Source organism: Ambystoma mexicanum, chromosome 8 (genome assembly GCF_040938575.1).
Source record: "Ambystoma mexicanum isolate Mex_15411 chromosome 8, UKY_AmexF1_1, whole genome shotgun sequence".
Classification (NCBI taxonomy): Eukaryota; Metazoa; Chordata; class Amphibia; order Caudata; family Ambystomatidae; genus Ambystoma; species Ambystoma mexicanum.
Window position 1 is genome coordinate 1,029,578,282 of NC_090929.1, and position 27,400 is coordinate 1,029,605,681.

The window sequence follows — 27,400 nt, forward strand, 5'->3', positions numbered from 1 at the left end:
TGTTCCTACGCATCCAGAGCATCTCGTTGATGTTTAGAGCATTTAGGCGTAGCTTCAAAAATTGTGCCCTATGATGTCGCGAGGGACAGTGTGTGAGGAATTTCGGTTGGCAATGAAGCTTGACTATGCTTCTTGAGGGTAGCGTGGATTTAAGAGCTGAGCGGTTGTTATAAGTTGTAATCCAATCCCAAGAGGCTAATTTTTTTTTAGCATGTTGGGGACGTTGGATTAGCTCTTCCTCGGATATGCCTGCTTCAATTGTAATCCTATTTAGCTTACTCCTCCATAAATTGATCAACACATTTGACGTCACATCTTTGCTTGGTTGAAGGATGTGATAAGCAGAAGTAGGAGAGCCAAGTTGTATCTTACGCAGCAGTGATAGAGATTTCCAAACTACTGACATATAGATTGAGTTTAAGGCTAACTCATATCTTAATGCTGATATTGAAATGTAGTTTGGAAGATTCAGAGCCCGTCTCCAGAACTTTCCTTCCAGTCGACTCCAGACATCATAGTTAATATTCAGCGCAGCTTCACTCCCGAAAGTGATTGTTGGGACAACTTTTTGTAGATAAAACATTATGACGGGGGTGATGGAGAATTTCCCGTAATCAGAGTTAATTTTAGCCGCTTGAAGGCTTAAGATCTTTGTTTTAGCTGTCAGATCTTTAATCCAAGCAGTTTCTGAAAGTGAGTCATTGATCATGACGCCTAAGTAGCGGATCGACTGGACGACCTCAAGTACTTGTTCGTCTATGTGCCATCTAAATGCTTTGTCTTTTCTTGACATAGATCGACCGATGCACAAGATCTTTGTTTTCTCAGTGTTTATGGTCAGCTCGTTTGCAGATAAGAACTCTTTCAAACGAGAAAGAAGGTGCTGAAGGCCAATTTGGGTTTGATCTACCAGCACTATGTCATCAGCATAGATTAGATGGTTAATGACCCGGCCATTGAGTTTCGGTGGAAAGCAGTGAGTGGATTTCAGCCAATCTGGTAGATCAGCAATAAAGAGTTTGAAGAGGTCTGCTGCGAGCGGACATCCTTGTTTGACGCCTCTGCACGTTCTTATTGGTTCTGTGAGGTCTCCTTGTGAGTTAATTCTGATTTGAATTGAAGTATTCGAATGCAGGGCAATGATTGGTTCTAGCAGATGGTTCGGGCAATCCCACAGATGTAATTTTGCCCACAATTTGGACCGATTGATGACATCGAAGGCTTGACGAAGGTCAATAAAAGCAAAGAAGATTTTTTTCTTCGCCTCCATTGCTGACAGTTTCAGGAGCGATAGAAGTGTGAGGTTTGCGTCAGTTCCCACATTCTTCGTGAAACCTGTTTGTCGAGGATCGAATTTACCAGATGAAAAAGCCCAATTTACCAATTGTTGACGCAAAAAGGTTCCGAAGATCTTGCTAATTGTATCCAGAAGGGCGATTGGGCGATAGTTCACAGGATCGGCCCGACAGCCCTTCTTGTAGATTGGAACCACTATGGCTTTGGACCACGAAGATGGAGTCATCTTGCAGAGTGCAATCTGAGAAAAGAGTTCCTGAATGAATACGGCCCAGAGTACTCTATGCTTTTTCAGCGTCAAATTTGAGATTTGGTCAGGACCAGCAGCTCTGGAGTTGTTGAGTTTAGAAATTGCAAGCTCAATCTCATCGCATGAAGGTGTAATGCTCCAACTTGAGCTTGATAAGGTGGAAGGCATAAATACTTCGGACACAGAGTCTCCATATATTGATGTGAAGTGGTCATGCCATTTTTCGCCAGATATTTCATTGAAAATTGATGGATTAGATTTCGTGCGACCTTTATTTAAGATAGCCCAAATGTCGCGAATATTTCTATGAGCCAGTAGTTTTAACATAGTTTCTGCGCGTCCTTGATCAATTATTACAAGATGTGATCTTAACCAATTGCGATAGACTTGCCTGCGCCTCTTTATCTCCATAACCTTGGAATTTTGGTCACGATGTGTTCTTTTGATCAACTTAATATCTCTTCTCAGTTTTTTTTTTGCTTCTGCAATTTCCAGACTGTATAGATGTTTCGGAGTTGTTCCAACAACTCTTGAGTTAAGATTTATCTGGGTGAAATCTGACAAGAGTGGAGTGTATTCGACGGTCTGCAATATGTGCAGGGTCCGGCTTATGTGGTTGATCTTTGGACCATTTACTCTCAGTCTATTTCCTGCAGCAGTTGATTGGAGTGGAACTGGATGTTTTTCTGGCGAGTTACCAAGGTCCTCCCACCAGACTAGTCGCAACAAGTCATGATCACTCGATGTCGTTGGCAGCACGTTTAGAGAGGTTGCTTTTTCGAGCACATCAGACGAGGCCCAGATATAGTCCAACGTGTTTTTCCGATTCATACTGTGCCATGTGGGATTTGCAGGAGAATCGCCTCGAATTGTTCCATTTAACATGTAACAATTGCGATCTAGAAGATCTTTCGCCCAGAGTTGTCCTCTCGAGATAACACCAGAATCTGGGAGCCGAACATTTGATTTCGAAGAGGGCTCAAATTTAAACCAGCTGCAGTTTAGATCCCCGCATATTATTACTGAAACATTTTCGTGCTTCAAAAAAGTATGATCAATTTCAGTCATAACAGATTCGATGAAAGCTGTAGATGAGATCATGGCGGGATTCCAATAACCATTTACGATCAAAATATTAGAAACCACGGTTTTTGATGAAGATTTGATTAAGGTGCTTTGCACGAACGGGTTAGGGTTCGTGGATTTAACCAATGACCACTGATTCCCAATTTTTAGAAGAGTTATTAGACCTGCAAATGGTCTTCCTTTAGAGTTCTTTTCAGCAGGATTAATTAGGATGGCAAATCCATCGCAAATAGGTGGATCGCGTAGCCACGTTTCTTGTAAGCATATGATAAAGACTTTTTCTAGGGATTCCTGGAATGTGTTGAATAGATGTTTGAATCCTCTGGTATTCCATGATAATAAGATTAACTCCTGCTTGGTAGTTTGTTGTCGTTGTTATTTGCATGGGCCTTGTGGATATCTTTTGAAGTTGTTGGCTCTTCTTTCAAAAGATTGGTGCATGGCAGCGTCTAAGATGTCAGGAGAGGAGACTAAAGACTGACGTAGGGCTGCACGCACAGCAGCTCCGCGGTTTGCCTCAAGGGCCATCTTAGATGCAGATGACGATGTTATTCCCAGAGCAGATGGTTCAAGAGTGAGATCGAAGCCGTACACCAAGAGATCTTCATTTGCTTGGAGTAGCATGTTTTTTACTGCTGCAGAGGAAATATGCAGTAGCACATGATCAGAGGCTGATTCGGATACGTATTCCACAATTTTGATATCGTCAGATGATATGGCTCGCAGCGGTGGAATACAAGCGAGCAATTTCAAGATGTTTCTTCGGTTTAGATTGACTTCATTTCCGTCTGAGTGAACATTTTGGAGACGAAGTTTCCACTTGCAATTTCTGGCTTCAGGATTTCCAAGGTCTGACATTCTTTTAGTTGGAGGTACATGCGATTTTAATTGATTTGATGTTTGTTTGGGATTTAACCTAGCACTTAGCGATTTTTGCTGTGCCTTATTTGGAGCAGAGGTAAGCTGATTAACAGCTGAGTTTACTTGTGGTAGCTTTGTGCGTTTGCCTGCCTCTTCAATTCTCCTTAAGAGATCATCAGGTGGTTTGACAGTTTGAGGTTCTTCAGAAGTAGGAGTGGAATTTCCAAGGTCGTCCGAATAGGTTGATAGATTACATAAGTCAATTGCAGAAGCTGAGGAGCCATGAGCAGAGGATGACAGACTCGAATCAATCCGCCTGCGTTTTGCCGCTAACTTTGGCTGGTTCAATTTGGTACGCGGTGAGGATTGTTGCTTATTGCCATCAGTGCTTTTGGTAGATACAGTAAGAGATGGTCTTGAGAATAGGCTTGACTTCTTTGGAGTGGTAAGATTTCTTACAAACTTGTTCGTAATTTGTTGTGATTGTTTCGGTAGAGTACTTTTTACTGGCTTTGGTGTGTATACTTGTTTTCTGCGTGGCTTTTTCAGTTTGCTTTTTGTCGTGGTAGTAATAGATTTTGCTGAGCCCTTAAAGATGTTAAATGAATTTACAGCCATAGCGGTTGGATTTGGTTCTATTTTGCCAATTGAAGATGCTTGGGGTTCGAGATTATTCACATGTATGCCTGTGTCCTGAATAATTGGCACTGTTTTTAAAGCATCATGAGTTGAAAATGGCAAGCTCGGAGCAGAGCCAGATTGTACAGGTTCAAGTGAGGCTGTCACTGAAGCTCTGATTGGAATAGAGTCAACAATTTCTGGTGACGTGTCTCGAGTCGAGTGATCAAGAGCTCGGGTGGGTGCATTCTTACGCATCCACTTCACTGAGTCTAAGAGACCCTCCATTAAAGCATCATTTTGACAATGATGCCTTGCAGCAAGATCGCTCAGCCTGTCCTGCCATCTCGTGGCGGTCTCGGCATTGATTGTCATTTGGTCTTGAAGAAAACTCGAGAAGTGTTCTAGCTTGTCAATTTTAGACATTAGGTTGCTTATTGCAGTGCCTTGATCGCCGATTGTTCCAATAAGTGATTCAAGAATTTTTGTAAATGGAGCCAAGGCAATCGCCGAAGCAGCCAGTACATTATTATGAATTTGAGTAAGGGCTTCAGTTGCGATCCCAGAAGCTTGTGGTTCGAATTCTTGAAAAGACGAAGAACAGTTTGAGTTGTCTAGATTATATTGTGGTTTAGTTGATCCATATTTCTTTGCAGGATTTGTAGATTGAGCTTCTTCGCCAGAATGGGTGTTTATGGCATGCGGAGTACTTGCGTTCTGAGTGGAGTGTCCCAGTAGAGGAAGTTTGATGTGATTGCTTTTCCTCTTGAGCTCAGCTACTCTTTGTAGGCGGCTAGCACGCGCAGCTGCACTCCGCTCCAAGTGTGTAGACAGTGGGTTAAGAGACGGTACTGACGGATGGATGGTATGTTCAATATTGTTACCATGTTGTTGATCGCTAGTGATTAGCGTGGAGGAAAGTCCTACCTCCGGTGCTTGACATGCTAGACCACTGTTGTTCTCATGGTCTGAAAGATCAGGAATGATTCCTGAGGACTGAGGACAGTTTGAATTGACTTTCAAACTGCTGCGGATATTTTCCTGATGTAAAGGAATTGCAACAAATGCTTTCGAAGTTTGTGCCTTCAAAGGTGTTAGTGATGGTTTGGTAGTCACAGCATTGTTAAAAGACGAAATCTTTGTCACTGGATGATCCAAGCCTGGATTGGAAATTTTCAGCAATTCCTCATCGGATACCAGATTTGAGGGGGATCCTTTATCTTTCCAAGGGTCAGCCTCAATGGTTGCTTTGCCTGAGTTGAGAGATGAGAGAGTCGCCGGAATCCTTGTCGTTGGTTGGAAAGAAGGTGTAGAACTTGTGTCTGACAAGGAAACCGAAATGACAGATACAATGTGAGCCGAATGTGGCTGATCGACTTTTATTATTTTAGGTACAGAAGAAGCGGTGGTACTGACATGCTCACAGTCACATGAAGCGTCAGTAAGGGGTGGATTGTTGATAGGTGTGAAAGTGCAGGAACTGGATGACACTGAATTGACTTGTGGGGTTTGGAGGGCACCTGATTGAATATTAGACTGTTCTGAGAGACTCGGTGCTTCTTCAGGTATAAATGGCTCATCAGAGCACAAAGGTGTCAAAAGTGACAATGGTTGACTGGCCCCAGTCATTATTGGACTTGATAATATTTGTGATTTGTTAGCAGCCAGTAACACACGTCCTGTAGATTTGCTTACCTTGATTCCAGCCGTACCTTTCATCATCGACCAAGGATTTGTCGAACGACGTTGTTGTGTAGTTTTCTTCCTTGTTTGCGGGCCTTCTGCTCGTAGAGTCATTGTTAATGTCACTCGAACAGAAGCAGCAGTGAAGCAGCAAACAGCCAAACAGTAAGATCCTTGCAGTCTCCCTTAACGCACAAGTTTTTACCTTATTTCTTCTTGTCGGGATCAAAGAGGTCACACCTCCGCAGTCTCCCGTATATGATTTCCGCCGCCAAACAGCCGCACAACAGCACAGTTAGCGGCCTTGTCACTGCCGGGCTTAACGCCGCAAGGGTGATTGCGGGCGCGTTTTAAAGGAACTTCTGGTCAGGTGATGAGTCACGTGTCCACCAGTTGGCTCCGCCCCCTCCAGGGAACGAAAAACCCACAGCAAGAGTCCGTGCTGACTCGCAGTGCAGTGGTCCAAACGTGACTTTCCAAACGATCGGTAAGATCTGAAAACAGCTGCTTTTGCACATCCTAAATGGAAAATAATAAGATGCAAGAGGCAAAATATCTATTTACCCACTTTATTTTCAGCGATTTAAGACACACTCACAATAAAATAAGTTGTGTCATGAACTCACTTAGGTTTGGAGATTCGTCACAAACCTCCAGCGTGACGTGTTGTTATGTATGGTTTTAAGAATATTCAACTAAGGACATCAAAGCAAACTTTAGTTTTTAGCATCAAACTATTAGACATTATGGGTGGCCTGGCTGGCCCCTGACCTCCTGCCGGCACCCTGCCAGGATGAGACTGAACATCCCAGGAAACTGCGTTGGTGCTCTGACTTGGGGGGCCTTGGATCAGTGTCCTCGGGGGCAACACGAGCGAACTATCTCAGCAACCCCCCCCCCCTAAAATTAATTCTCATTCTACCACCTGCATGGGACCGGATTAAGGTAAGAATCACTTTCCATTTACAGAGGACTTTGAACATGTTTAATAAACATTTACTTAGAGCTGTACTGCATTTCCCATTATATTGTAAAAAAGGTAGTGCGGGTTTGCTTGTGTTACCCAGTGCAATGCAGTTTAATTATTCGCCTGTGTGTTCTATTTTTGAAGCATTTTTATAATGCCATGGTTCCTGGATAGCTTCTAGGCGCCTGGCTATGCTCGCATAGGTAAGAAAAGCAATGGATGCCCTCAGTCTGCGAATGCTCTGGGTTTTTGTGGTCTCCAGCCTTACCCTTCCACTCTCAAATTGTATTCATTTTCCCCCACGGTCGGACTGGACCATAAAATTGTCTTGGGCACTAATGAAAAAGTGGCCCAAAGTTGCAAATGGCAATTCATTCTTTTGACACTGTTTACCCAAGGGGGAGGTATTTTTATAAAACGGGACAAAAATTGTGCATTTTAATGAATATTTATTCAGCAACACTGGTCAAAACTACTATCCGCATAGTTAAGTAACTCATAAAATTGGCCCATATTGGCCCAAAAAGTGTCTCACTCCTGCAGAAGTGGAAACACGCAGCTTCTGGGCGCTATCCTCTGAACTCATACTACTGCAGTGCAGTGCAGTGCAGTACAATATGCTTGGGTCGGGAGAGAGGGACAACACTGAACCGTCCTTCTCTCGCGACCCAGCACCTGGCCCTGTGTGACCTCACGCCCGCACCAAAACCAAATAAAAAATGCTCAGGTGACCATGCTCTAGTGAGCTTCATTAGTGCGGCACCGACAGCTAGAGCGGAAGTGAAACTTCATTAACAGCCGTGTTTCTAACTGTGAGACAGTTTGCGCTGAATGTGATCGCGTCTAGGGATTCCTAAAGGGCAGTCCGTGGGCACCGAGGTTTATTGGGAAGGCATCTGCTGTAGCGCTTCACAGCACAGGGTGGGCGGAACCAGGACAGAGGCGCTGTATCTTCTGGTGACGTTGGTCCTATCCATGCCTTGATTGTGTTGGAGGTCACACCTATACTCGCATGACACGTTATTGGCGGGAATAACACCATTCAATTACAATAAGTGAAAGAGAAATTAATGCTACAGGACACTCTAGGGATCATTATGAGTTTGGTGGTCACATTGGTGGTGCTAATACCACAAAGCTGAAATACCATTACCACCTGTGGTAACAGTGGTGCCTCTGTTTTATTATGAGATTACCGTTATTCTCCATTCCGTACTCCTAAAGGACATTAAGGGGAATAGAGATATTACCAGTGGTAGTAAACTCACCATCATCCTGTGTCTGTAGGTGATACTATCATGTACATGCATGCGTTTTTCCTCATAATCAGGTGTACTTAAAAATCAGATGAAGGTGCCCGCCGCACCACCTTTATTTTCAGTTACCGCCGAGCTCGCAATGCATGAATGTGTGCCCCATGTGTGTCGATGAGAGCTAAGACTCTAATTGCAAAGGTCGAATGAGGTCATGCGAAAGTGGAAGTTCATGATTGAAACTACTAGGGGAGGACAAAGAGACCCCATGCAAGCTACCCACTCGCAGACTATACCTACACTAAGGAGAGACAGCCTCACACCAAGGCAAGCACACCACACTCCACACTTACACTCATGCCCACACACCAGTTAGGGCCCAATATACTGTAACCTCTTAAGCACATGAACTAATCCTTCCCAATGAGACAATCCGAACCAACCACAAAAACAAGGTTTCCAGAATATGGTTACAACCATCTGACCCAGCCACATTCCCTCCTGGTACACCTTTCAATATCCCAGTGGCCTCCATCCCTGTGAACCCAAATCCCTCTGAGCAACACCCCTCTCCTGCCCACCAACCATCTGACCCTGCCACATTCCCTCCTGCTATACCTTTCAATATGGTCAGGAGAGAGGGACGGCACTGAACCGTCCCTCTCTCCCGACCCACTAGTCATCTGGCCTGGCTGGCCCCCGACCTCCCGCCCACACCATGCACATGCACTGCACTACTGCAGTGCAGTGCAGTGCAGTACAATATGCTCGGGACGGGAGAGAGGGACAGCATTGAACCGTCCTTCTCTCCCGACCCAGCACTTGGCCTGGCCCTGTTCTAACACAGATTCATCTAACGGGGAACCAATGAGCGGTTCTCCAGTGGCATTCTTTAGACTTCTCTGTCTCGGGAGGATCGTCTCAGGGGCAACGTGCTCGCCGTGGAAGCAAGACGTCATGGAGCACCACAGGTTTGATCCCCGGGTTCGCGCTTAGAAACCTCTGGGTATTAAGCGCGTTATAAATAACCTATCATATCAAATTAGCCTTACCTTTTTTATTTTTCCTCAGTTTAATTAGATTACTATACATGAACGCATAATTAGATTTAGGCTTACAAGGTGCGGCATTTGTTCGGTTTTTTTTGGTCTCAGCATTTTCTTTATGGTGTACCATTTTCAATCCAGATGTGCTGGTGCTGCGTTCACATCCTACTTTCCGCCCAATGTTCATACTTTTGTGTATTAGCAGTGCCTGTATATCAATTTTTTATTCTAACCGTGCACATTTTGCCAAGAGATCTGTCAGCAGGTTCTCAAAGGCATTCAACATCATACTAGATGTCATAGTGCTATCGCCAATACTTTCATTCTTACATATACTCGGGTCAGGCAAAGCCTTTGACAGTGGAAGCGCATTAGGTGCAGAATTGTGCATGCCTGCACCCCATGACAGACCACCAGAAATAAACCCATCTTTCAAGCCACTGAGAACGCTAGGAGCGTTCATTGACCCTTGTGGGAACATCACATCCACTGCTAATGGGGACTTTTTTTATATCAACTAGAGGAGTGGAGGACTCACAAAAGGATTGGGACATGTTCTGCCCAGGAAACTGTACTCCGTCGTCCTCCAACTCACATATGGGAAGATCTAATTTTAAGTTTACACACTGACTATTTATAATAGTCCTATGTACTTGGGATATAGCACTTAGGCTATTCCCTTCCAACTTACATGGTGGATACACTGTGATCACCTCAGTTATGCAATTACTATTGCTGGATCTCTCATAAATAACGGAAGGTGCAAGGCCAGTAGACCCCACAGAAACAACTGACCTCGTAATTCAAGGAAGTGTTAGTTATCAGGGCATTTGTACCTTTTGACTACACAACATTTGGTGCCCCTCGCCACAAATGACATCATCTAACAATTTTGAACTTACACAACCAAGATCAGAAGTGAGTTTGCCTTGATTTCCACATATTATACTGCACTGCACTGCAGTAGTGCAGTGCAGTCAGGGCTCAAGTCGAGGGTACACGCGGGGGGACGGAGTCCACCCACTTTTTTCAGTGGGTGGACTCAGTCCCCCCAGTTAAAATGAGAAACATTGAATGTGCTCTTTTAGTTTATGAATTAAAGCCAACCTCACGGATCGAACCACAGTCGTCAGGTTTGCAGGCCTGACACTTGCCCACTGCACTATATAACCTGATGAAAAATAACAAACAACTAAAGGTGAAAATGCCCATTTTCGGTACTGCAATTTTCAGGGAAAACATTTGTTTTGGTTCTCGGAGTTTAAAACATGCACACCTTTTAATGTTTTTAAAAACACTATTCGAAGAAAATATCCTCTCTTGGTTTTGTGTGGGTGTTGATTTTATGAAGGGCAAATGCCATTTGTCTTGTGCAATTTGGGTGGTGGTTATGCAAAGGCAGTTTAATGAAATGTGCATATTTCACCTTGATATGCTCATTTCTGGCAACGTCACATCCCATTGCGTTTCTTGATGAGTCCCCCCACTTATATTTTTAGGACTTGACCCCTGACTGCAGTGCATGTGCATGGTGCGGGCGGGAGGTCGGGGGCCAGCCAGGCAGATGACTAGTGGGTCGGGAGAGACGGTTCAGTGCCGTCCCTCTCTCCCGACCTGAGCATTTTTTTTTTTTGTTTTGGTGCGGGCTGCACCAAAACAAAATAAAAAATGCTCAGGTCGGAAGAGAGGGACGGCACTGAACCGTCCCTCCGAGTCCCGACCCACTAGTCATCTGTCTAGCTGGCCCCCGACCTCCCGCGACCCGCCCGCACCATGCACATGCACTGCACTGCAGTGCAGTGCATGCAGTAATATGCTCGGGTCGGGAGAGAGGGACAGCACTGAACCGTCCTTATCTCCCGACCCAGCACCTGGCCTGGCCCTGCTGTGACCTCCCTCCCACACCGAAATAAAATATGCTCAGGTCGGAGAGAGGGGCGGTTGGCACAGAACCAACCGTCCCTCTCTCCCGACCCACTATACACTCGCCTCCATCTGCCCCCCCCTTTACCTACCTGGCAGCGCAGTCTGCAGGAGGTAATGAAATTCTAGGCCTGCTGCCTGGCGAAGTCCATCTCCGACAGAGGCTGCTGGTCACTGGCCCACGCCTGCGCATAGTGAGGGGCACGTGCAGAAATGAAAGGCACTGCATCTCAATGCGCAGGCGTGGGCCAAGGCTCTGCCATCAGCCTACTGTTTGCAGCCTGCATCAGACAGTGCAGTGCTGCCACCGTTCCTATACTTTTACTTTAAAAAGGAACGCTCCGGAGCGGTTTCTTTTTAAAATAAAAGTATAGGAATGGTAATGAAGAAAAAAAAAAAGTAGAGGAGCACCGCTCCCATCCGCTCCCGCTCACTTCGATCACTGGTGTGAATACACGACACATGATGCCCGTTGCTTCTTGGCGGCCGCATAAGCCTGGGCGTGTTTTTAATGTGGGGGGGAGCCATGCAGGGTGTGACGGTGACGGTTTTCACAGTAATGATGGTGCCATAATGAAGAGGCAAACCAAAAGGTAGGGTGGAAAAACTTTGTCCACAAGCTTTATTGTACATAAGCTATGGTGTGAAAGAAAACCAACCATAATAAAACATAATGAGAAAACAAAACACACATTTTTTTGGTGAACAGGGGATCAGGTGAACGGGAACCCTACTCCCAAGTAGGGCCAACTCGAGACTGGTCCCTGCAGCCCTTAATACAAAAAGTTTGACGTTGGGTGCACCCAGCGTGTGAGCTGTATCTGGTGGACCCAGCTTTGTCTGGTGTATCTTCTTTGACTTTGCAGTTGACCTTCCTCTGCATTCTTATTTTTTCCCTGCAAACTGGAGAGGTCTATGCCTTTCATCCACTGTTGTGCACCCTTCCACGCTTTGAGGCATGTGTAGACCTTCTTACTGCTCTGGTGACCCACATGTGATGTTGCACCCTGGGGGGGGGGCGTTATTAATTTTTTATCCTCTGGATTCTAAAGCTTTGGCTTGCCTTCCACTTGTCTTCAGTTTTTGGGTATTGTCTCCCTTGTCCCCTTTTGTGGGGAGGCGTTTTGCCTTTTCCCACTGTGTAGACATCCTTTTTGTTCACTGATCTACTTGTGATATGGCCCCTAATGAGGGGCTATTAAATTTCATCCTCAGAGGTGGGATTTGTTAAGGATTCCAATCGGGCTTTACACACCGGACCAGGACCTCCGCCCTCCGCCTTAGATGTAGCTCGCAATTAGAATGCTTTTTTCTTTCATTTTTAACTAATTCAAATTGAGCCGATACCCGATCCATCTCACACCGCCTTTTACAAATGCCCCGGGTCACAATGGACCATGAACCAGGGCGGTGGGTGGTAACCCAATATTTATTTATTTTAATTACAAAGAAAATCACTATTTTTTTTTTAATACGGGGCAGCAATCACCAATGGGGTGATAATTGCAATGAAATACACTTGGGTAACCTTCTACAAGAACATGACCAAAGCACAAATGAATAGGAACACTTTTTGAATTAGGATAGATAGCACCCAAGTTAAGGTTTCCCCCCTGCAATGTTCGATAGAAAGAAGCAGCAGGTAGGCAGGGATATGAGGCAGCAAACCGAATCAAAATCCGACCTTCCCTCACAAAACAAGAGGCAAACCCTTTGCAATGGCCTAAAATGGCACTCTGATTTTCACAATTAATGATGTGTAAATAAATAATGATGTACATATGTTTTATCACAGTCCCAGGGATGTCATATCACTAGCAACTATAAGGTAAGGTATCACAAAATGCATACAGTTCACAAAGCAGGTTGAAATTGAAAACACAGTGCAGTCAAATCGCATATTGAAAAGTTGAATTTTTTTGTCGTTTTAAATGTCAAAAACGTTTTTTCAGAAAAACAGTTGAACTACTCTGAATTGGAATGCGGTTTGTGGGCTAGGGATAGATGCATATCACAGGGACAATATAGAAATGAAAGGAGGGCTATAGCTGAACTATATGAGATTTGCAAGATAAAGAGGGTCGGTTTTAGTAAAATAAAGCCGTTCAAGGGAGGACATTGGTTTGGAAACAAAAAGAACACGTTTTACTTAAACTAGATTATTCAAACTAATTTGTTAAAGAAAGACATGGTACGATCCCGGGTTAATTTGCAACTTAACCTTTTCACCCTGCGTTCAAATCTATGTGGCAATTAATTTAAATTATTCCAAATATTGCTAAGGTGTTACAAGATGAGGTGGGTGAAAGAATTGCGCTAACACTAGAAAAACAAGGACAGGGGGCACAGAGAATTAGAACGGTTTAGACAAGTTATCAGGGTCTGGATGGGATTACTTAGCATACGCTATCTTGACCCCTTTGTCTTTGTCCTATTTTCTATGTGTTACTATGGGATGGGGAAATACTCACAATCAGTTTGGAATTTGGGACAGCCAACCGGGTTCTGGGCGCAAAATGGTTCTGGTCAACGGATAGCGGGCTCTCCTGGCAAGACAGCTGGGCCAAGGTCTGGTCACGGCACAGCGACGCCTCAGCTGAATGGAGCGGGTAAGCAGGTGGCACTGGAGAATCCCAAAGCGGGCTCAGCCACCTTTCCCCTTTCTCCCTGAAGTTAGTGGGATTTTGTTATGGGGATTTAGTGCTGAAGGGTGGTTCTGCCTGGATAGGAAGGCCTGGGTCCACTATCCCTTTTCTGGCAGTGGGGTCTGGAATCTTGCAGAGTGAAGGTGGAATATCTGGATATGCAGTCGCTGGAAAATTCAGAAGATTGTCCAGAGTTCTGTCAGGCTCCCTTATTTATAAGGCATGGTGACATCATAGAATTATATCGTGGGGCCGGCTTAGGCCGGCCATGCCTCTAACAACTGGATTGGCCAGGGGTGTTTGTTACCGCCTTGCTGTCAGCTGGTTGGATTTTTAAGGACATGACATCAGCTTTATGATGTGGCTTTACAATGCCTAAGATCATCTCAGTTACTTAAGTTAACATCCAGTTTTGACATAAATGGCACATTTATACAGTTGTGGTATCTTCACCGGCAGATTACATATTTTATGCAGAGCATGACAGTCCCACCCTCATGTCTGTACGACTTTGTTTCGCCCATCTAATAGTTTTTCGCGTTTTTCAGTTATAAATATTCAACCTAAAATTCTATAACTTTATACATGGCTATAGATTATCATAAGGCATGTAAGTGTTGAATTTCGCAGTGGCATCATGTACACTTTCCTCAAACTGTCCAATTCTCTGCCATTTCTGTTCCCAATATGGCAGCGAAGGCTACCACGTCTTAAAACCCACAAAATTACATTTAAACTTTTAACTTTTAAAATTCCTGCGAAGTCCTGTTGCAAAGAGAAGTCTTAAAAGTTTATTAATAAAATAGTCTTTAGAGCCAAAATGGTCAGCATTGTTCAATAAAATAAGGGCATAGTTCCAAGGCTGCTCTTGAGATGGCTTTGAAACTCCCAGTAGAAGTTGCAGGGACGTGTGATTTCCTATTTCACATGTCCGTGTCCCAGAATCTCTATTGTAAGATGCCTCAGCCCAGACAAACTCTGAGCCTGTGATATGCGGCCTTCTGGCCCATTCAAAGTTTTCCAAGGTAGCAATTATCACCCATGTGTCCTAGAATCTATAGTGGCTCCTTCTTTCGGGGGTTAGGCCACTCTTATTGTCATCCAAATGTCCCTTGAGCCATGGCAGAAACCTGTTTGGCTAGTTTTCAGAAGGCAGCCCATGTCTTTATTTCTTATTTTGTTTTCAATCAAAAGCAAGCCTGTTGAATAAAACATCCCATATGTTTCCCAGCAACAAAAAAAACTTTTACATTGCTAGACCAAAACAGGGCCTGCTTTCAACATTACACTTTTAAAACAGGCATAAGTGCATTTTAACACATGGTGAAGTCTGCTGGGCTGACCATTTCAAAAGGTCTTCTCTCTGAATTTCCCACATTGTTTTGCAGCCCTAGTCAGTTTCATGTATACAACAATCTGTTTAAGACACAGGGCCTTTGAAATTGACATAGGCCCAGAGAGCAAGAGTCTCTTTTGCAGCATTGATATTTACATTTCGTAACTCAAAAATCAAGCGTTTTCTCGCGCAACTGAAAATAAAGCTTCTTTTGATTCCTCAGATTTGGCTGACACAGGCTGTCGTACAGGGATTTCAAGTTTGCTGGAGCACAATCTGGATATGGGTGGGCATGGCAGGGCCTCATTGATGAAAGCAGTGTGATGTTGAACAGATGAAAATAGCGTCAGGGTGCCATCATTATAAAGACCAAATATTTCCTTTTGCAAGGGGAATGTTGATCAAGCAGCAAAGCAGTGCTGCTTCTCAGGTTTCTTCTTGGTGCATGTAAGAAACACTGTCGGGCTTTCTCAGTATGCCCCCTTGTTCCATCCTGCCCAATGGTGCTTGGCAAAACAGTGCAGCCATCCTTTTGTATCTGCAAAACTCAGTTTTGCGGCAAGGCCCTGGTCCTCAAAGGAGCCAGCGCAGCCATTTTGCTGGTTCTGCTGAAGTGCAACTTGGTGATGTGGGGAAGTACTGCCGAGTGGGTAAATATATCCCATAGTTCTTGATCTTCCACTTGCATTCAACATAACCCAGTTTTGGGAATTCCTTTTGCCATGTCCTTCGAGGAGGCATTTGCCCTTCCCCGTGGTTGTGGTCCTTTTCCCTCGGCTCTTCTGACCTTGTGATGTGGCCCCTTGCTTTTTAATCCTTACAAGTGGATTCTGGAGCTTTGACTTGCTTTCAACAGGCCTTTATTTCTGGGGATTGTCCTTTCCTTGCATCCCTTGTGGGGGGGCTCCCTTTTCCTATTGTATGCAGGCGTTTCTTTTGCTCTCTCCACCTGGGATACGGTCCCTTGTGAGGCGCTATGCATTTTTTGTCCTCGGAGGCGCGTTCTCGAGCTTCAGCTTGCATCAAAATTGATTCTAGTTTTTGGGATTGCCCTTCCCATGCGCCCTGGAGAAGCATTTTGCGTTTCTCCCCTGCTGTGCGCCTTTATTCCACGTTCAGAGGCATGTGTCGGCATTCCTTATGCTCTATGATCCACTTGGGATTTGGCCCCATCTGGGGCGTTATTTGCAGGGTCGGACTGGGACAAGAAATAGGCCTGGACACCCAAAAAAAAACTGGCCCACCCCTCGCCTCAAAAAAGTGGCCCACAAACCATCATCTGTGAATTGCGTAAATTCAAAATGCTACTTATGGAGGGGTCATGTGTCTGTTACATTACAACACAACTCATAAAATAACATAACTTTGCATACAGTTCTGTGACCGGGTCCACAGCTCCGAGGCACAGGAGTGACATGAACGAAGTACACTACGAAAAATATGGTTATGATTTCACTTATGTGATATACATTTCATACAAGAATGGATCACCATATGTATCATTGAGATCTGTGTGTATAGATCCATATTGTCAAATTACTGTGAATGCATGCGGACGTCCAAGGCCAAATTCTATGTTATTGTATAGCACTTGCGCTCTTTTTTTATAGAACAAATATGCATACAATATCACCCAACCTGTGTTGGTACTCATTTATTGACCTCAGAAGGATGAAAGGCTGAGATGGTTCGAACCTGCAACCTGCAGACCACACACTCATCGCAGCAGGGAGCGTTCAACCCACTGAGCTATCATATCGGCTACAGTAAAATGAGCAATTATTCTGTAGAGCAATTATTTTGTATGATTGTGTAATTATTCTGTACATCAAGCAAATGGCCAAAACTACGAGGATGTGTAAAGCATGCACTTCAAATAGGAACGCTACTAAATGATGAGGCTGTGATGGCAAACGGTTTAAACATAGCTTTACAGACAAAAGCAGAGAAATAAAATTTGCTGTGACATTTGACAAGGTAATCCAATGTAGTGGCCAGAGTGGGGTAGACTAAGACATAGGAGCACAGGCTCTCATCCACCCTAATAGCTCAGGTGATGGTTATGGTACCTGCGGGTGGACCGTGGAGGCGAAGACCATGCATTCCCGGGTGCCCACTTGTTCAGCTCACTCTGTGATGCTGGACACATCACCATTAAAGTCCATCCAGCCTCAGCCTGGGAATGCCAAGATGCCTCTCACTTTATACAATGAGTCTTTTCATTCGCGCTGCTCTACTGAAACAAGGCCCTTCCAGGGTAGCAATACTGCACTCCCAGATATTAAAGCCACGCTTTGATAAAGGCTTGCAGGGTCTCTTTCCTGGCATGCCTACATCAACTATGTAGGCATTCAAATGAGAAAGGCCAAACTAAGATGGACAGAGCATAAATCCAATATAAGGACAAAGAGCCTCAAGTCACCTGTATCGGTGCATTTTATGGAATTCAGGCACTCGATAGCTCAACTGAAATGTTTAATCTTAGAGTGAAGGTTGGCCCCAGAAGGGGTGATATCCATAAACTGCTTCAGAGAGAAATTATATGGATTGATTTGTTAGACTGTCTCACTCCTCATGGTATGAATTGTGAATTCAACCTTATGTGCTTTCTATGATGTTGTAGATGTGGAATCGGTATTCGGCAAACATATGTTAAATTGTACAGTGCAAACAAATATGTTGGACTTGACCATAAAAGCCAATTATTCACAATCTGGAATGTAAATATGCATTCAAATATGCTTGACATTCATGTATATGCATGCCCTTACAGAATGTGAACGGCTTTGGGACCGTCAGTAAGGCAACTGTCTAGATATGTTCTATGCAGCGATATGATGTAGTGCCCCTGACTCATGTTAATTGGTCCTTGACTACTCATTCACACACCCCGACTTTCATCTTATTTCGTTGACCCATTCAGTGATGGGAGCTGGTCTTGTGACTAGCTCCTTACTTTGGGTCCCAGTTACGTTGCAGGAGGGGGGGGCACCACAGTCTATTTGGAACTGTGGTGCCCCCCATTTCCCCCAACATCAAGACTGACAACAACATTTTTATTCATATTGGTCCTACTCATTTGTCATTTGTAGTGTCATAATCCTCACGGTTACCTTGTGACAGGCATTTTTACACTGGCATGAGAGCATCGCCTGATTGTCTCATGATCTGCATTGTTGCGGCTTCCTTCAACACTGCTTATCGGACAGCTGTATGCCCACACCAACATGGCGCCCGCGGCGCCAACGCACATGCATGCGTCCTTAATGACCACCATGTTAATAATCAGTTGCGAGCGACCCGTCTTGGCGACGGGCTGCTTGTGGACTCACTCTCCTTGCAGATACCAAGTAAATCCAACTGAAACACAGCTTGTTACGACCTCCTAAACGGACACGCAATCGTGTCCACACTTGTATCCAACAGCCGCAATCAATAGTTTAATTCATTACCTATACCTTCTACAGTGGTCACGTCTTCGGAAAAGACCTTAACGTTAGAATTTAGGGTGCTTTGGTCTCACTATCTCATTTTTGAGAATAGTCCGTCAGTACACCACTTTGAGTTTTTTAACTGGTTCACAACGGGTTCCTCTACCGGCTCTGACGGGGGCTTTTCTTCTCTTGCAGATACCTGGAAGGGACTTGCATCCCGCCACTACTCTCCTGCGGTCTGGTTGTTAGGAGACTCACTCCAGACCCGACAATACTTAGGAGTCCTGTCCTCCGGACTAATTAGGTTAGTGTATTGGCTAGCTAATTGCTTATTTTGAAATACTGTACAAAGCACCCATTGATGAGTTTATTTTAATCATTCTTAGGACCCAACGAGAGAATTTATTACAAATATATTATGAAGCATGAGCACATCCAGCCCTGAAGATGGATTAATGTAATCAGAAACGTGTTGGCACCAAACATCACCTAGGAGTGCTTTTTCTATGTTGAAAACTCTAAAAGATTTTTTTATGTTGGAAATTCTGAAAGTTATCACCAATGATGTAATTGTGACATAACTTAAAACATTTATTTGATTGACCTGTTTTGGTTTACCCGAGCATCTGTAGCTCAAATTGTATCTTTGTTGTTTTTGAATCACTGTTTTGTGACAATTTTTACTGTCCATACACCACACTGTGGAAGTTAACAGTGCAACACAGAGAGACTATATATATATATATATATATATATATATATATATATATATATATATATATATATATATATATATATATATATATATATATATATATATATATATATATATATATATATATAGCGTTCTCTGTTTAACCTGCCTTGAGTCAGTCTGGTCGATTTCCTCTCTTTACTCCAGCAGACAGAAATATTTAAAGATATTTATACTTCAATGACTATGAAATTATGTTAAATTGATGAGCACATGTGTATAGTGCCACCACAAAAATTACAACTTTACTCCCTCAACTATTAGGGATGACTGACTCATTTGAGTAACGGGTTCCCCCCCTTTTTCAGTTGCGATATTTGACCTAGGATATAATCCCGTGAGGAGTGCAGCATTGGGTTCCTGGTCGGCAACGTCCAGGGTGTGTTTTGTGCCTTTGTATTTTGGATCTCGAGTGGCCTCGAGATTTTCCCAGCTGCACCTGAAATCTATCCTACTCAACTAGACCTATCAGTGTACCATCCTATATACCAGCACTACTTTCTATTGAACACGTACCTGTAACACTCAGTAGTGCCTCCCACCCCCCGACTTTGTTACATGCCTACATCAATGAAATAGCCCAATGACAGAAGGACAACGAAAAGCTTCAGTTTTGGCACCCTGACGCCTCCTTTCATGCATGGCCATAGTTGGGCAAGCTGCTTCCCAGTGAGTTCTAATAGTACACACGTTGTTCTCTGCCCATTTAATTCACAAACTTGTGGCAAGCAGAGGAAAGCTGTTGGAATGCCGTCTCTCCCGGTGCCACAAAGCTAAACTTAATTCTCAACCCCGTGACCAGGCCCTTTACAAATCACATGCCCGACCAGGGTCTCTAGAGTGGCGTTGTACCACCCAGCCTGCCTCAACCAGCAGCAGCACCTTTATGTGAACCATGTAAGCCCAAGGTAGTCGATCATTAACACCAACACCAGTTATGCAGAACGAGTCTGACACTAAATTGTCATTGTCAACATTAAAAAAAAAAAAGTAACAAAACATGCACAGTGCACCGACATGGCGCTCAGCAACACGGGTGGCAACCTTTGATGTTCACTAAGGGAGCAGACATTCCTACACAGAGGAGCGAAGAGCCATACCCATGCCCATCTCGAAACAACACATTTTAATACAACCCATTTTGCAGTAGGCATTTGAAAAAAGCCATAGGCTTTATACCGGAAGGTCTAAACATGCCGCATCGCTGCAACTTGCCTAACCTGAGCTGTATTTGGACAAAGAAATCCTGGCCCACGCTGCCGACGAAAGCAGCTCACTGCTGCAGGCAGAGAGCAGAGTCTGTAACAAATCACTGGGAGGGAGCCGGCCGGGATGAGGCAGCCCTGGCCCCTCCCAACCCTGCTGCTCTCCCCCAGTGTTTTGAAACACTGACTGCTGCTGGTGCCATGGTGTTGCGGGCCGCGGCAGTTGGCCGCCGGCCCGCTGCATTTATCAAAGAAAGGTAACACTTCGGTGTTACCTTTCTCAGCATCTGCGGCGACGGGGCTGCAATTGCATCCGTTCGGTGGTGGCGAGGCAGAGGCCCTGGGCGCCGGTTCCTGAAGTGTGAAGCCCATGCCTGGGACAGAGACCGGCCCAGTGTGAGCTTCAGGAACCAGCCCCCAGGTCTCCTCCATGATTTTGTATCCGCCACGGGCCGATTGGCCGACTGCTTGATACGTCCCTGGTTATTAGTTCTCCTCTTCAGTGGGGGATTCTTACGCTCTGCCTTTCATCAACTTAGTTCGATTTTAGCAGCCTGTCCTTTGTTTTTTGGTTATTTACTTGATTTGTTTTATGAGGCTTTTAGATGATCTGCTGCCTTTTCTTCCTTGGGGGGGGGGGGGGGGTGATTCCCGGGCTTTGGCATTCATCAAACTTCACCAAGTTTTGCAAACTGCCTTGTGATTTAGATATTTATTTAGATTGAATTCTATGATGACTTCTTTAGTTTGCCTATTCCTGTGACCCTATGTCCTTTCGTTTGGTGCCTGTTCTAACTTGAGGGTTTTTCTATTTTACCATTAGTACCTGTCTATTTGATCCCCGATTATACGTCAATATTACCACTATTTTGCGGGAGGGTTTTTAATAGCTGTACTGCAGCTCCAGTCGCTGCCAGGACTGCCTGCACATCTGTCCGGATGGGAGGGGGGAGCCTTTGATGTGGGGTGTCCGGGACAGGGACTACCTGTTATCACCTGCCCCTGTCACCTCGCCGTTTCGGGATCACAGAAGTCTGGGTCCCTTTTGTGTTGGGACCCGGTGGCCCACCCAAACACCTGCATGGTAATTTGGCCAGCACCTGAAAGGTGCTGCCCATGTCCGGTCGCACGGCAGAGCCCACCTCCCAGTTTATGCCCCTGGGCCAGTTCCGGAGGGCCCATGTCTATAAGCCTGGAAGTGGTTTAGTGTGGGGGGGGGAGCCATGCAGTGTGTGATAGGTGACAGTAATGGTAGTAATGACAGTGCCATAATGAAGAGACCAACCAAATGGTAGGGTGGTAAAACGTTGGCCACAAGCTTTATTGTACATAACCTATGGTGCGAAAGAAAACTAGCCATGAGAAAACACAACACAAATATTTTGGGGATTAGGTGAGCGGGGACCCTGCTCCCACGTAGGGCCAACTCAAAGCTGATCCCTGCTGCCACCCTGAGGGGGTGCTGCCCGGCAGCTCCTCAGGTCCCCCCCCCCCAAAATAGGAAATAATTACTAAGAACAGCCCCTCTCTGCCATTGACCAGAAAATGTCCCTTGTAAAAATGTCCATCCCTTCTATGGAGAGGTGGACCCCGTCACTGCCCAATAGGGCTTTGTTATGCACTTTGGTCGCGTGTTTTAGGGACTTAAGTTCTGAAAATATGCCTAAATTGCCCAATACTTTGTTAATTTAGCCCTTGAAATTTCTATTGCCGTGTTGGACTCGGCCCCTTGCCAATGTTGGCGCAGGATTATTTCAAGTATCCTAAGCTCTGTCTTTACACATGTGCGACTGGCCTTCTCACCCTGGCCTGTTTAAAATATTTTGTGCTTTGTGAGGCATTTGCCTTTTGGTTATTTAGGCCTTTTCTTCCTGGGTGGTGAGTTACTGGGCATTCAGCCATCTTCAAACTTTTCCCCCGAGCTTGGCAACCTGCCCTCTGTGGATTGGTTATTCGATTTTAAACCAGTGAGGCCTTTACTGATCTTCAGCTTTGGTTGAACATTTACTTCGAGTTTGGAAACCTGCCCGTGTGGTTTGGTTATGTAAATAACTCCAGTGCGACATTTACTAGGCTTCAGCTTATCACCTACTTTTACAGCCAGTTTGGCAACCTGCCCATGTGATTTGGTAATTTAACTCCTGTGAGGCATCTTTTGTTTAGCACATGCAAAACAGCCATATTGTCTGGCCACGTGACCAGCTCTGTATTAATCCGCATGTCTACTTCTATGTAAAGTACCACAATCTGTGGCATATTTTCAGCACAGTACCGTTTTTGGTCCCACCTACCTCCCGCCAGCCTGTTTGTGGGGGGACGGGGGAGGGTTGAGTGGCATGCACACCATTTATTGCCAAGGCATATACCAAAACCCCTTGCCCCCTTTGTGTATGGGAATGTGGCGGTTACTTACGGTCAGGTTTTCAAGCGACAAGGCCTCTTATATGTACTGCTGGGCTTCCCTGTTTCTTGGTCTGTGCCTGCCCTGTGTTGGAGATTGACTGCTTGTTCATTGGCCATGACGCTGGGTGAGCGACATTGTGGCTGGCAATCTTGCCACAGCACAGTAGACTTGCTCTCTGTGCATTCCTTCTGTTCTTCAAGTCCCAGTGAGTTTGGGCTTTAGCAGTTATGAACACTGGCACATTGTTTTTCGTCCCTGCCTGTTACACGAGGAACACAGTGACGCTATTGCTACAAGGCTACAGTGCCTGTGGAGGTGGGGAGGGACTTTACTGTTTCAGTTAAAATATTGTGGGATCTCCTTGGGCAAGCAGGGGGTACGGATATTGCAGGTCTCTCTGAGCGATTTGACTGGTGGCACATCCACTAGGTTTGTCAGGACAGTGGCCCCTTGTTGGCTACTGTATCTTGATCCTCTGGATTCGCAGGGCTTGCTGCTTGGTTCAATGAAGGGTCAGGTGTTAAGCAGTGCTGCTGTAGGTTCCCCAACCACCAACAGCAGTGTGTGTTTGTAATAACATGCTTCTTGAAGGTCTATGCTGAGATTTTGGTTTTGGTGAGCCCTATTGGTGCTCAATGTTATCCCTTGTCCTCCCAGACCTGGTGTTTGGGGTTTAAGGCGTGCTGCAGGATAAGTGCACATCCTGGTGTAGATGTTGTATTTCATGCTTTCATTTTATTTCAGCTGTCAACAGGATTTTACATCTTCTTTATGCCAGTTACCAGCTGTGCCTTGTCCCTTTTCTGGGCTGGCCCCCAGATATCCCTTCTTTGTTCGTAATGGCCGCTCACACATTTTGGGTCACCTGGGTAATGGGTAATAGAGGTGGGCTTCAGTGACCTCTGTGCTTCACCAGTTGCTGACAACTATCTTCGATGTGGCTAAGAGCTGCCTCCTGTCTTATCCAGATAGTTTGTATCGTGGTTGTATGTGAAGTGACCCTGGTGGCGTGTGAATTTGGAGACCTTCTGGATGTGGTCCTACTAGCAGATTGGTTTGTTCTGCCGGGTTGTGGTAACTAGTAAGGGTCACTGTTCTTGGAGCGAGTCCCTGTCCCTGGTCGCCTTATGTTCATGTGCATCCTTTGGGTTGGCCGATGCTACTCCTGGAGTTTCAGGGACTAGGTAGTGCCACGGCAGCATCAGACCTTTTGTGGGACATGTCTGGATCTGCTCATGGGCCATGGAAGTTGCTTTTTCTAAGGGTGATTGATGTTTATTTGCATACAAGCTTTTCTAAGAGGGGCTCTAGCTGTCTATGACCTTTGCATAGGTGGCTTAGCTGGCCCAGCCTGTTCCTGCTTCATCTCGGATGATGAATTGAGGGGTTACAGGTCCGCCTTCTTAGTAGGCCCATTAAAGTTGTGGGTGTATGGTGTGGGCAACAGTTTGCGCCCTCTGTTATGTAGAGCGTAGGTTGGGATCTAGCAGTAGAATAGACGAGGTGAATGCTCGGACTACTCCAAGCTTCATCCCACCTATGTGGTAAGAAAAAGGGCCTCTGACCCTCACTGGGTTCCTACATTCTGCCTGCTGGAGACGGTGATGTGATGACTAAGCTGCTCCGCTGACTATTCCTGCTGCTGTTTTATCAAGATAAGTGGCCCTCTTCTTCACACTGTTTCACTCCTGCAAGATTTAGTACTCTTTGCCAGGTTCTCCATGTTGCAGGTCTCATGAAGACATGGCCCTACACTTTCAGTGCTGGAGTAGGCCTGCACTGGCTCAACTTTCCTGGTCGACCTCCAACTGTCATGAGGTTAGGGGTGGTCTCCCGCTGGTCAGCAGGCTGTTTTAATTTGAGAGGTATTGTTTATAGGATGGGACAGACTTGTTGCCTGTTCTTTGCAATGAGGTATGAGAGGGACCTCCCTTTTCCAGCCTCTGTCAATTTTCTGTTGTGGTGATTGCCTCATTCTGCTTATGGATTTGTCCCGCTTTGTATTCTGGTTTCAATAGTTCTGCTGGCTTGCTTTATAGTTGTTGCTCTAAGCACCTTGTATTGCAGAATTCTATGTTCACTTTTGCACCAGAGTGCTCACTAGTGGCCAATGTCCAGATACCCACCTCGACTGTGGGAAGAGCTTGTTGAAGAGGGAACTGGCATCCTTCTTAGGTCCCTTAGGCTCTTAAAGGATGATTACATGTGAGGCGAGTCCTGTGTTTTGGTGAATTGAGGTGCTGTCTTGAATTAGTCTTTGCCCTTGCAATTTACTCTAAACATCAGTTTTAAGCTACTGTGCTAGCATGTAGGATCTGCTTGCGGCACCATGTTGCAGGCTGTGGGTCTAAATCTTGGCAGATTCGGCACCTAGATATTTTTCTTCATCCTAACTGAGATGTGGCTCTAAGGGCTGGAGCTGGAAGGCAGGATTGCCTTTTTGTGGCACCAGACTCTGGGTAGGAGTTATTCGGAACATGCGGCTTACTCTTTCCAATGTCTTTTTTTGTGGGAGTTATGTCCTTGAACCTGGAGAATGTCCTGGTGCTCATTTGGCACCCCATAATCCTGGCAGTCTGAACCCCATTTTCAAGTGGTTGGACGAAGCCACAGTTGGACTACAGCAGAGAGTAGTTGGTTAGGGTAATCTCAGATGGGGCAGGGGTGTGGGGTCTTTACTGGAGTTCTGTTCCTGATGACCTGTCTCAAAGAAGGGAGTTGCTGTTGCACTTTTATGATGAAGGGAGTTCCCTGGGGCTCCTCGAGATAAGTTACCCAGTGGATACCCTCTTCCTTGGCCATTACCTGGGACATCTGTGATTCTCTGGCAGTCCCTAGGTTTGGAATGTCCAGGTTAAGGGCCCTTTGCTTACCCTCACTGTTTGTTACCACATACTGTTTGGCGGCTTGGTTGCGTGTCGCTCCATAGTGCTTGGTTTTAACCCATCTTGAGTTGGTCTCTCTGAGGGAGACACTACACACTCCCCCATTGCCCTTGGCAGGGGGAGTGTTGCTTGCAACTCTGCATGTAATTGCAGCTGTTCCTTCTGCAAAGAGGCATCATTCCTTTTTTCGGGCCAGTCCGATCTTTGGAATGCTTCATGAGTGAACGTGATGAGGAAGAGGGATGTGGCGTAAATGCTCTGATTACTTAGGCTAACCTTCATAACTCTTAGTTTTGCTCTTTATCATCACAGTATTGATGCCCTCCTCTACTTTCCCAGTGGTAAAATCGTCCTGGTGCCTGGTATAGACTGGAGGATTATGGGACGGGCAAGTGCTTGATACTCTTGTTGTGAGGGCGAGGGGCTATAAAGAACAAAAAAAGGACATTTTGGGAAATAGTTCTGTCGATGGACAGATCGCGCTCATGAGTAAGTACGTAGACTAGGAAGAGTAGGAGTAATGAAGATTCGGTAAGCAATCCGAGCATTTTTAAACTCTTCATTGTTGCACACCACCTGTTGTGAGGAGAACCCTTGACCACATGGATTGATTGAGATGGACCCATCTCTGCACCACTTCACTAGCAGGGCTAAGTTCCGAAAGTGGTAAGCGGGTTCTAAATTACTGCTTACAGGCCCTCGAGGACTATGATGAGGGCTTGTTTGGGCTACAATGGCCCTCAGTATTTTAAGTGGGAAGATGCAAATAAAAAGGGGCATGGTCTGAAATGTCACAAAGCCTCATTTGACAATTTGGCCTAAAAAACGATCAGCTAAGTAACTTTGATAAGTGTGGCCTCACACACTTGGTTGAGTTTTCTCTAACAAAAGAATCCTTTCATGCAAGGGAGAAAACTTGCTACCAAAAAGTAGTCAAATCGGTTAATATTTTGTATATTTCTGGAGAATAAAATCCATAAAAATTGTCTTTGAAATTATATAATTTCATAAGTGTAACCTGCAAACAAGATTTTCTTGCCAGAAATATGTTGGTAAAATGGACCACCCCAGTCCAGTTGAAAACCTGCTCCCCTCTATAATGCCTTTTTTTTGTTTTTTTTGTTTGTTTTTGTTTCTTTTTTTCTTTGCCAAAAACTTTTATTTAAAACACTGTGGGACATAACAAGAACACACTGATCATATTTCAGAGAAACATATTGACAAAGCTTAAGAGGCAAATTTACAGAGTACAGCATCTAATTCCTTCTATACAAGAAAACAGGACAATACATAGTCACATATTTGGACCCGAGCCCCAAACAGTCATACCTACAATGTTGGAAATTGTCACATGAGTGGGGATTTACCTACAACACCTGGGTACTTGTCCACAAATTCAATGAAGGGTGTCCAGATAGCAACGTACTTGGCGTATCTCCCCTCATACAGAGCAGTCATTTTCTCAGCCACCAGTGTCCCCTATCTTTACCCACTACATCTGGATCACTAGGACCTCTATAGCCTGAAATTGGAAATCATCAATTTAGCCGATGGGAGTAGGTGACCTATTAATGCAGATATACGGCTTGTTAAGGGGAATACCCCATTTCCTGTGTCCACCACCACATGGGGGTCCATAGGCAGCAACAGTCCGTAAGATCTTACTTTTTTGACAGAACTTCCTTCCAGAATATAACCACCTTCTTACATGTCCACACCATATGATAGAGAGCCCTCCTCTGAACATCCACGCC

General features: G+C 45.1%; 1 protein-coding gene across 2 annotated transcripts in view; it reads left to right on the top strand.

Moving 5' to 3' along the window:
* SAMD8 (sterile alpha motif domain containing 8) overlaps window positions 1–27,400 on the top strand; it is a 477,816-nt gene that overhangs the window by 81,047 nt on the left and 369,369 nt on the right. Inside the window, exon 2 of one of the 2 annotated variants that reach the window (XM_069610977.1) lies at window positions 18,594–18,702. The exons of the other annotated variant lie outside the window; for it this stretch is intronic. The gene's annotated coding sequence lies outside the window, so the exon portion shown is untranslated. The remainder of the gene's footprint in view (window positions 1–18,593; window positions 18,703–27,400) is intronic. 2 annotated transcript variants of the gene reach the window in all.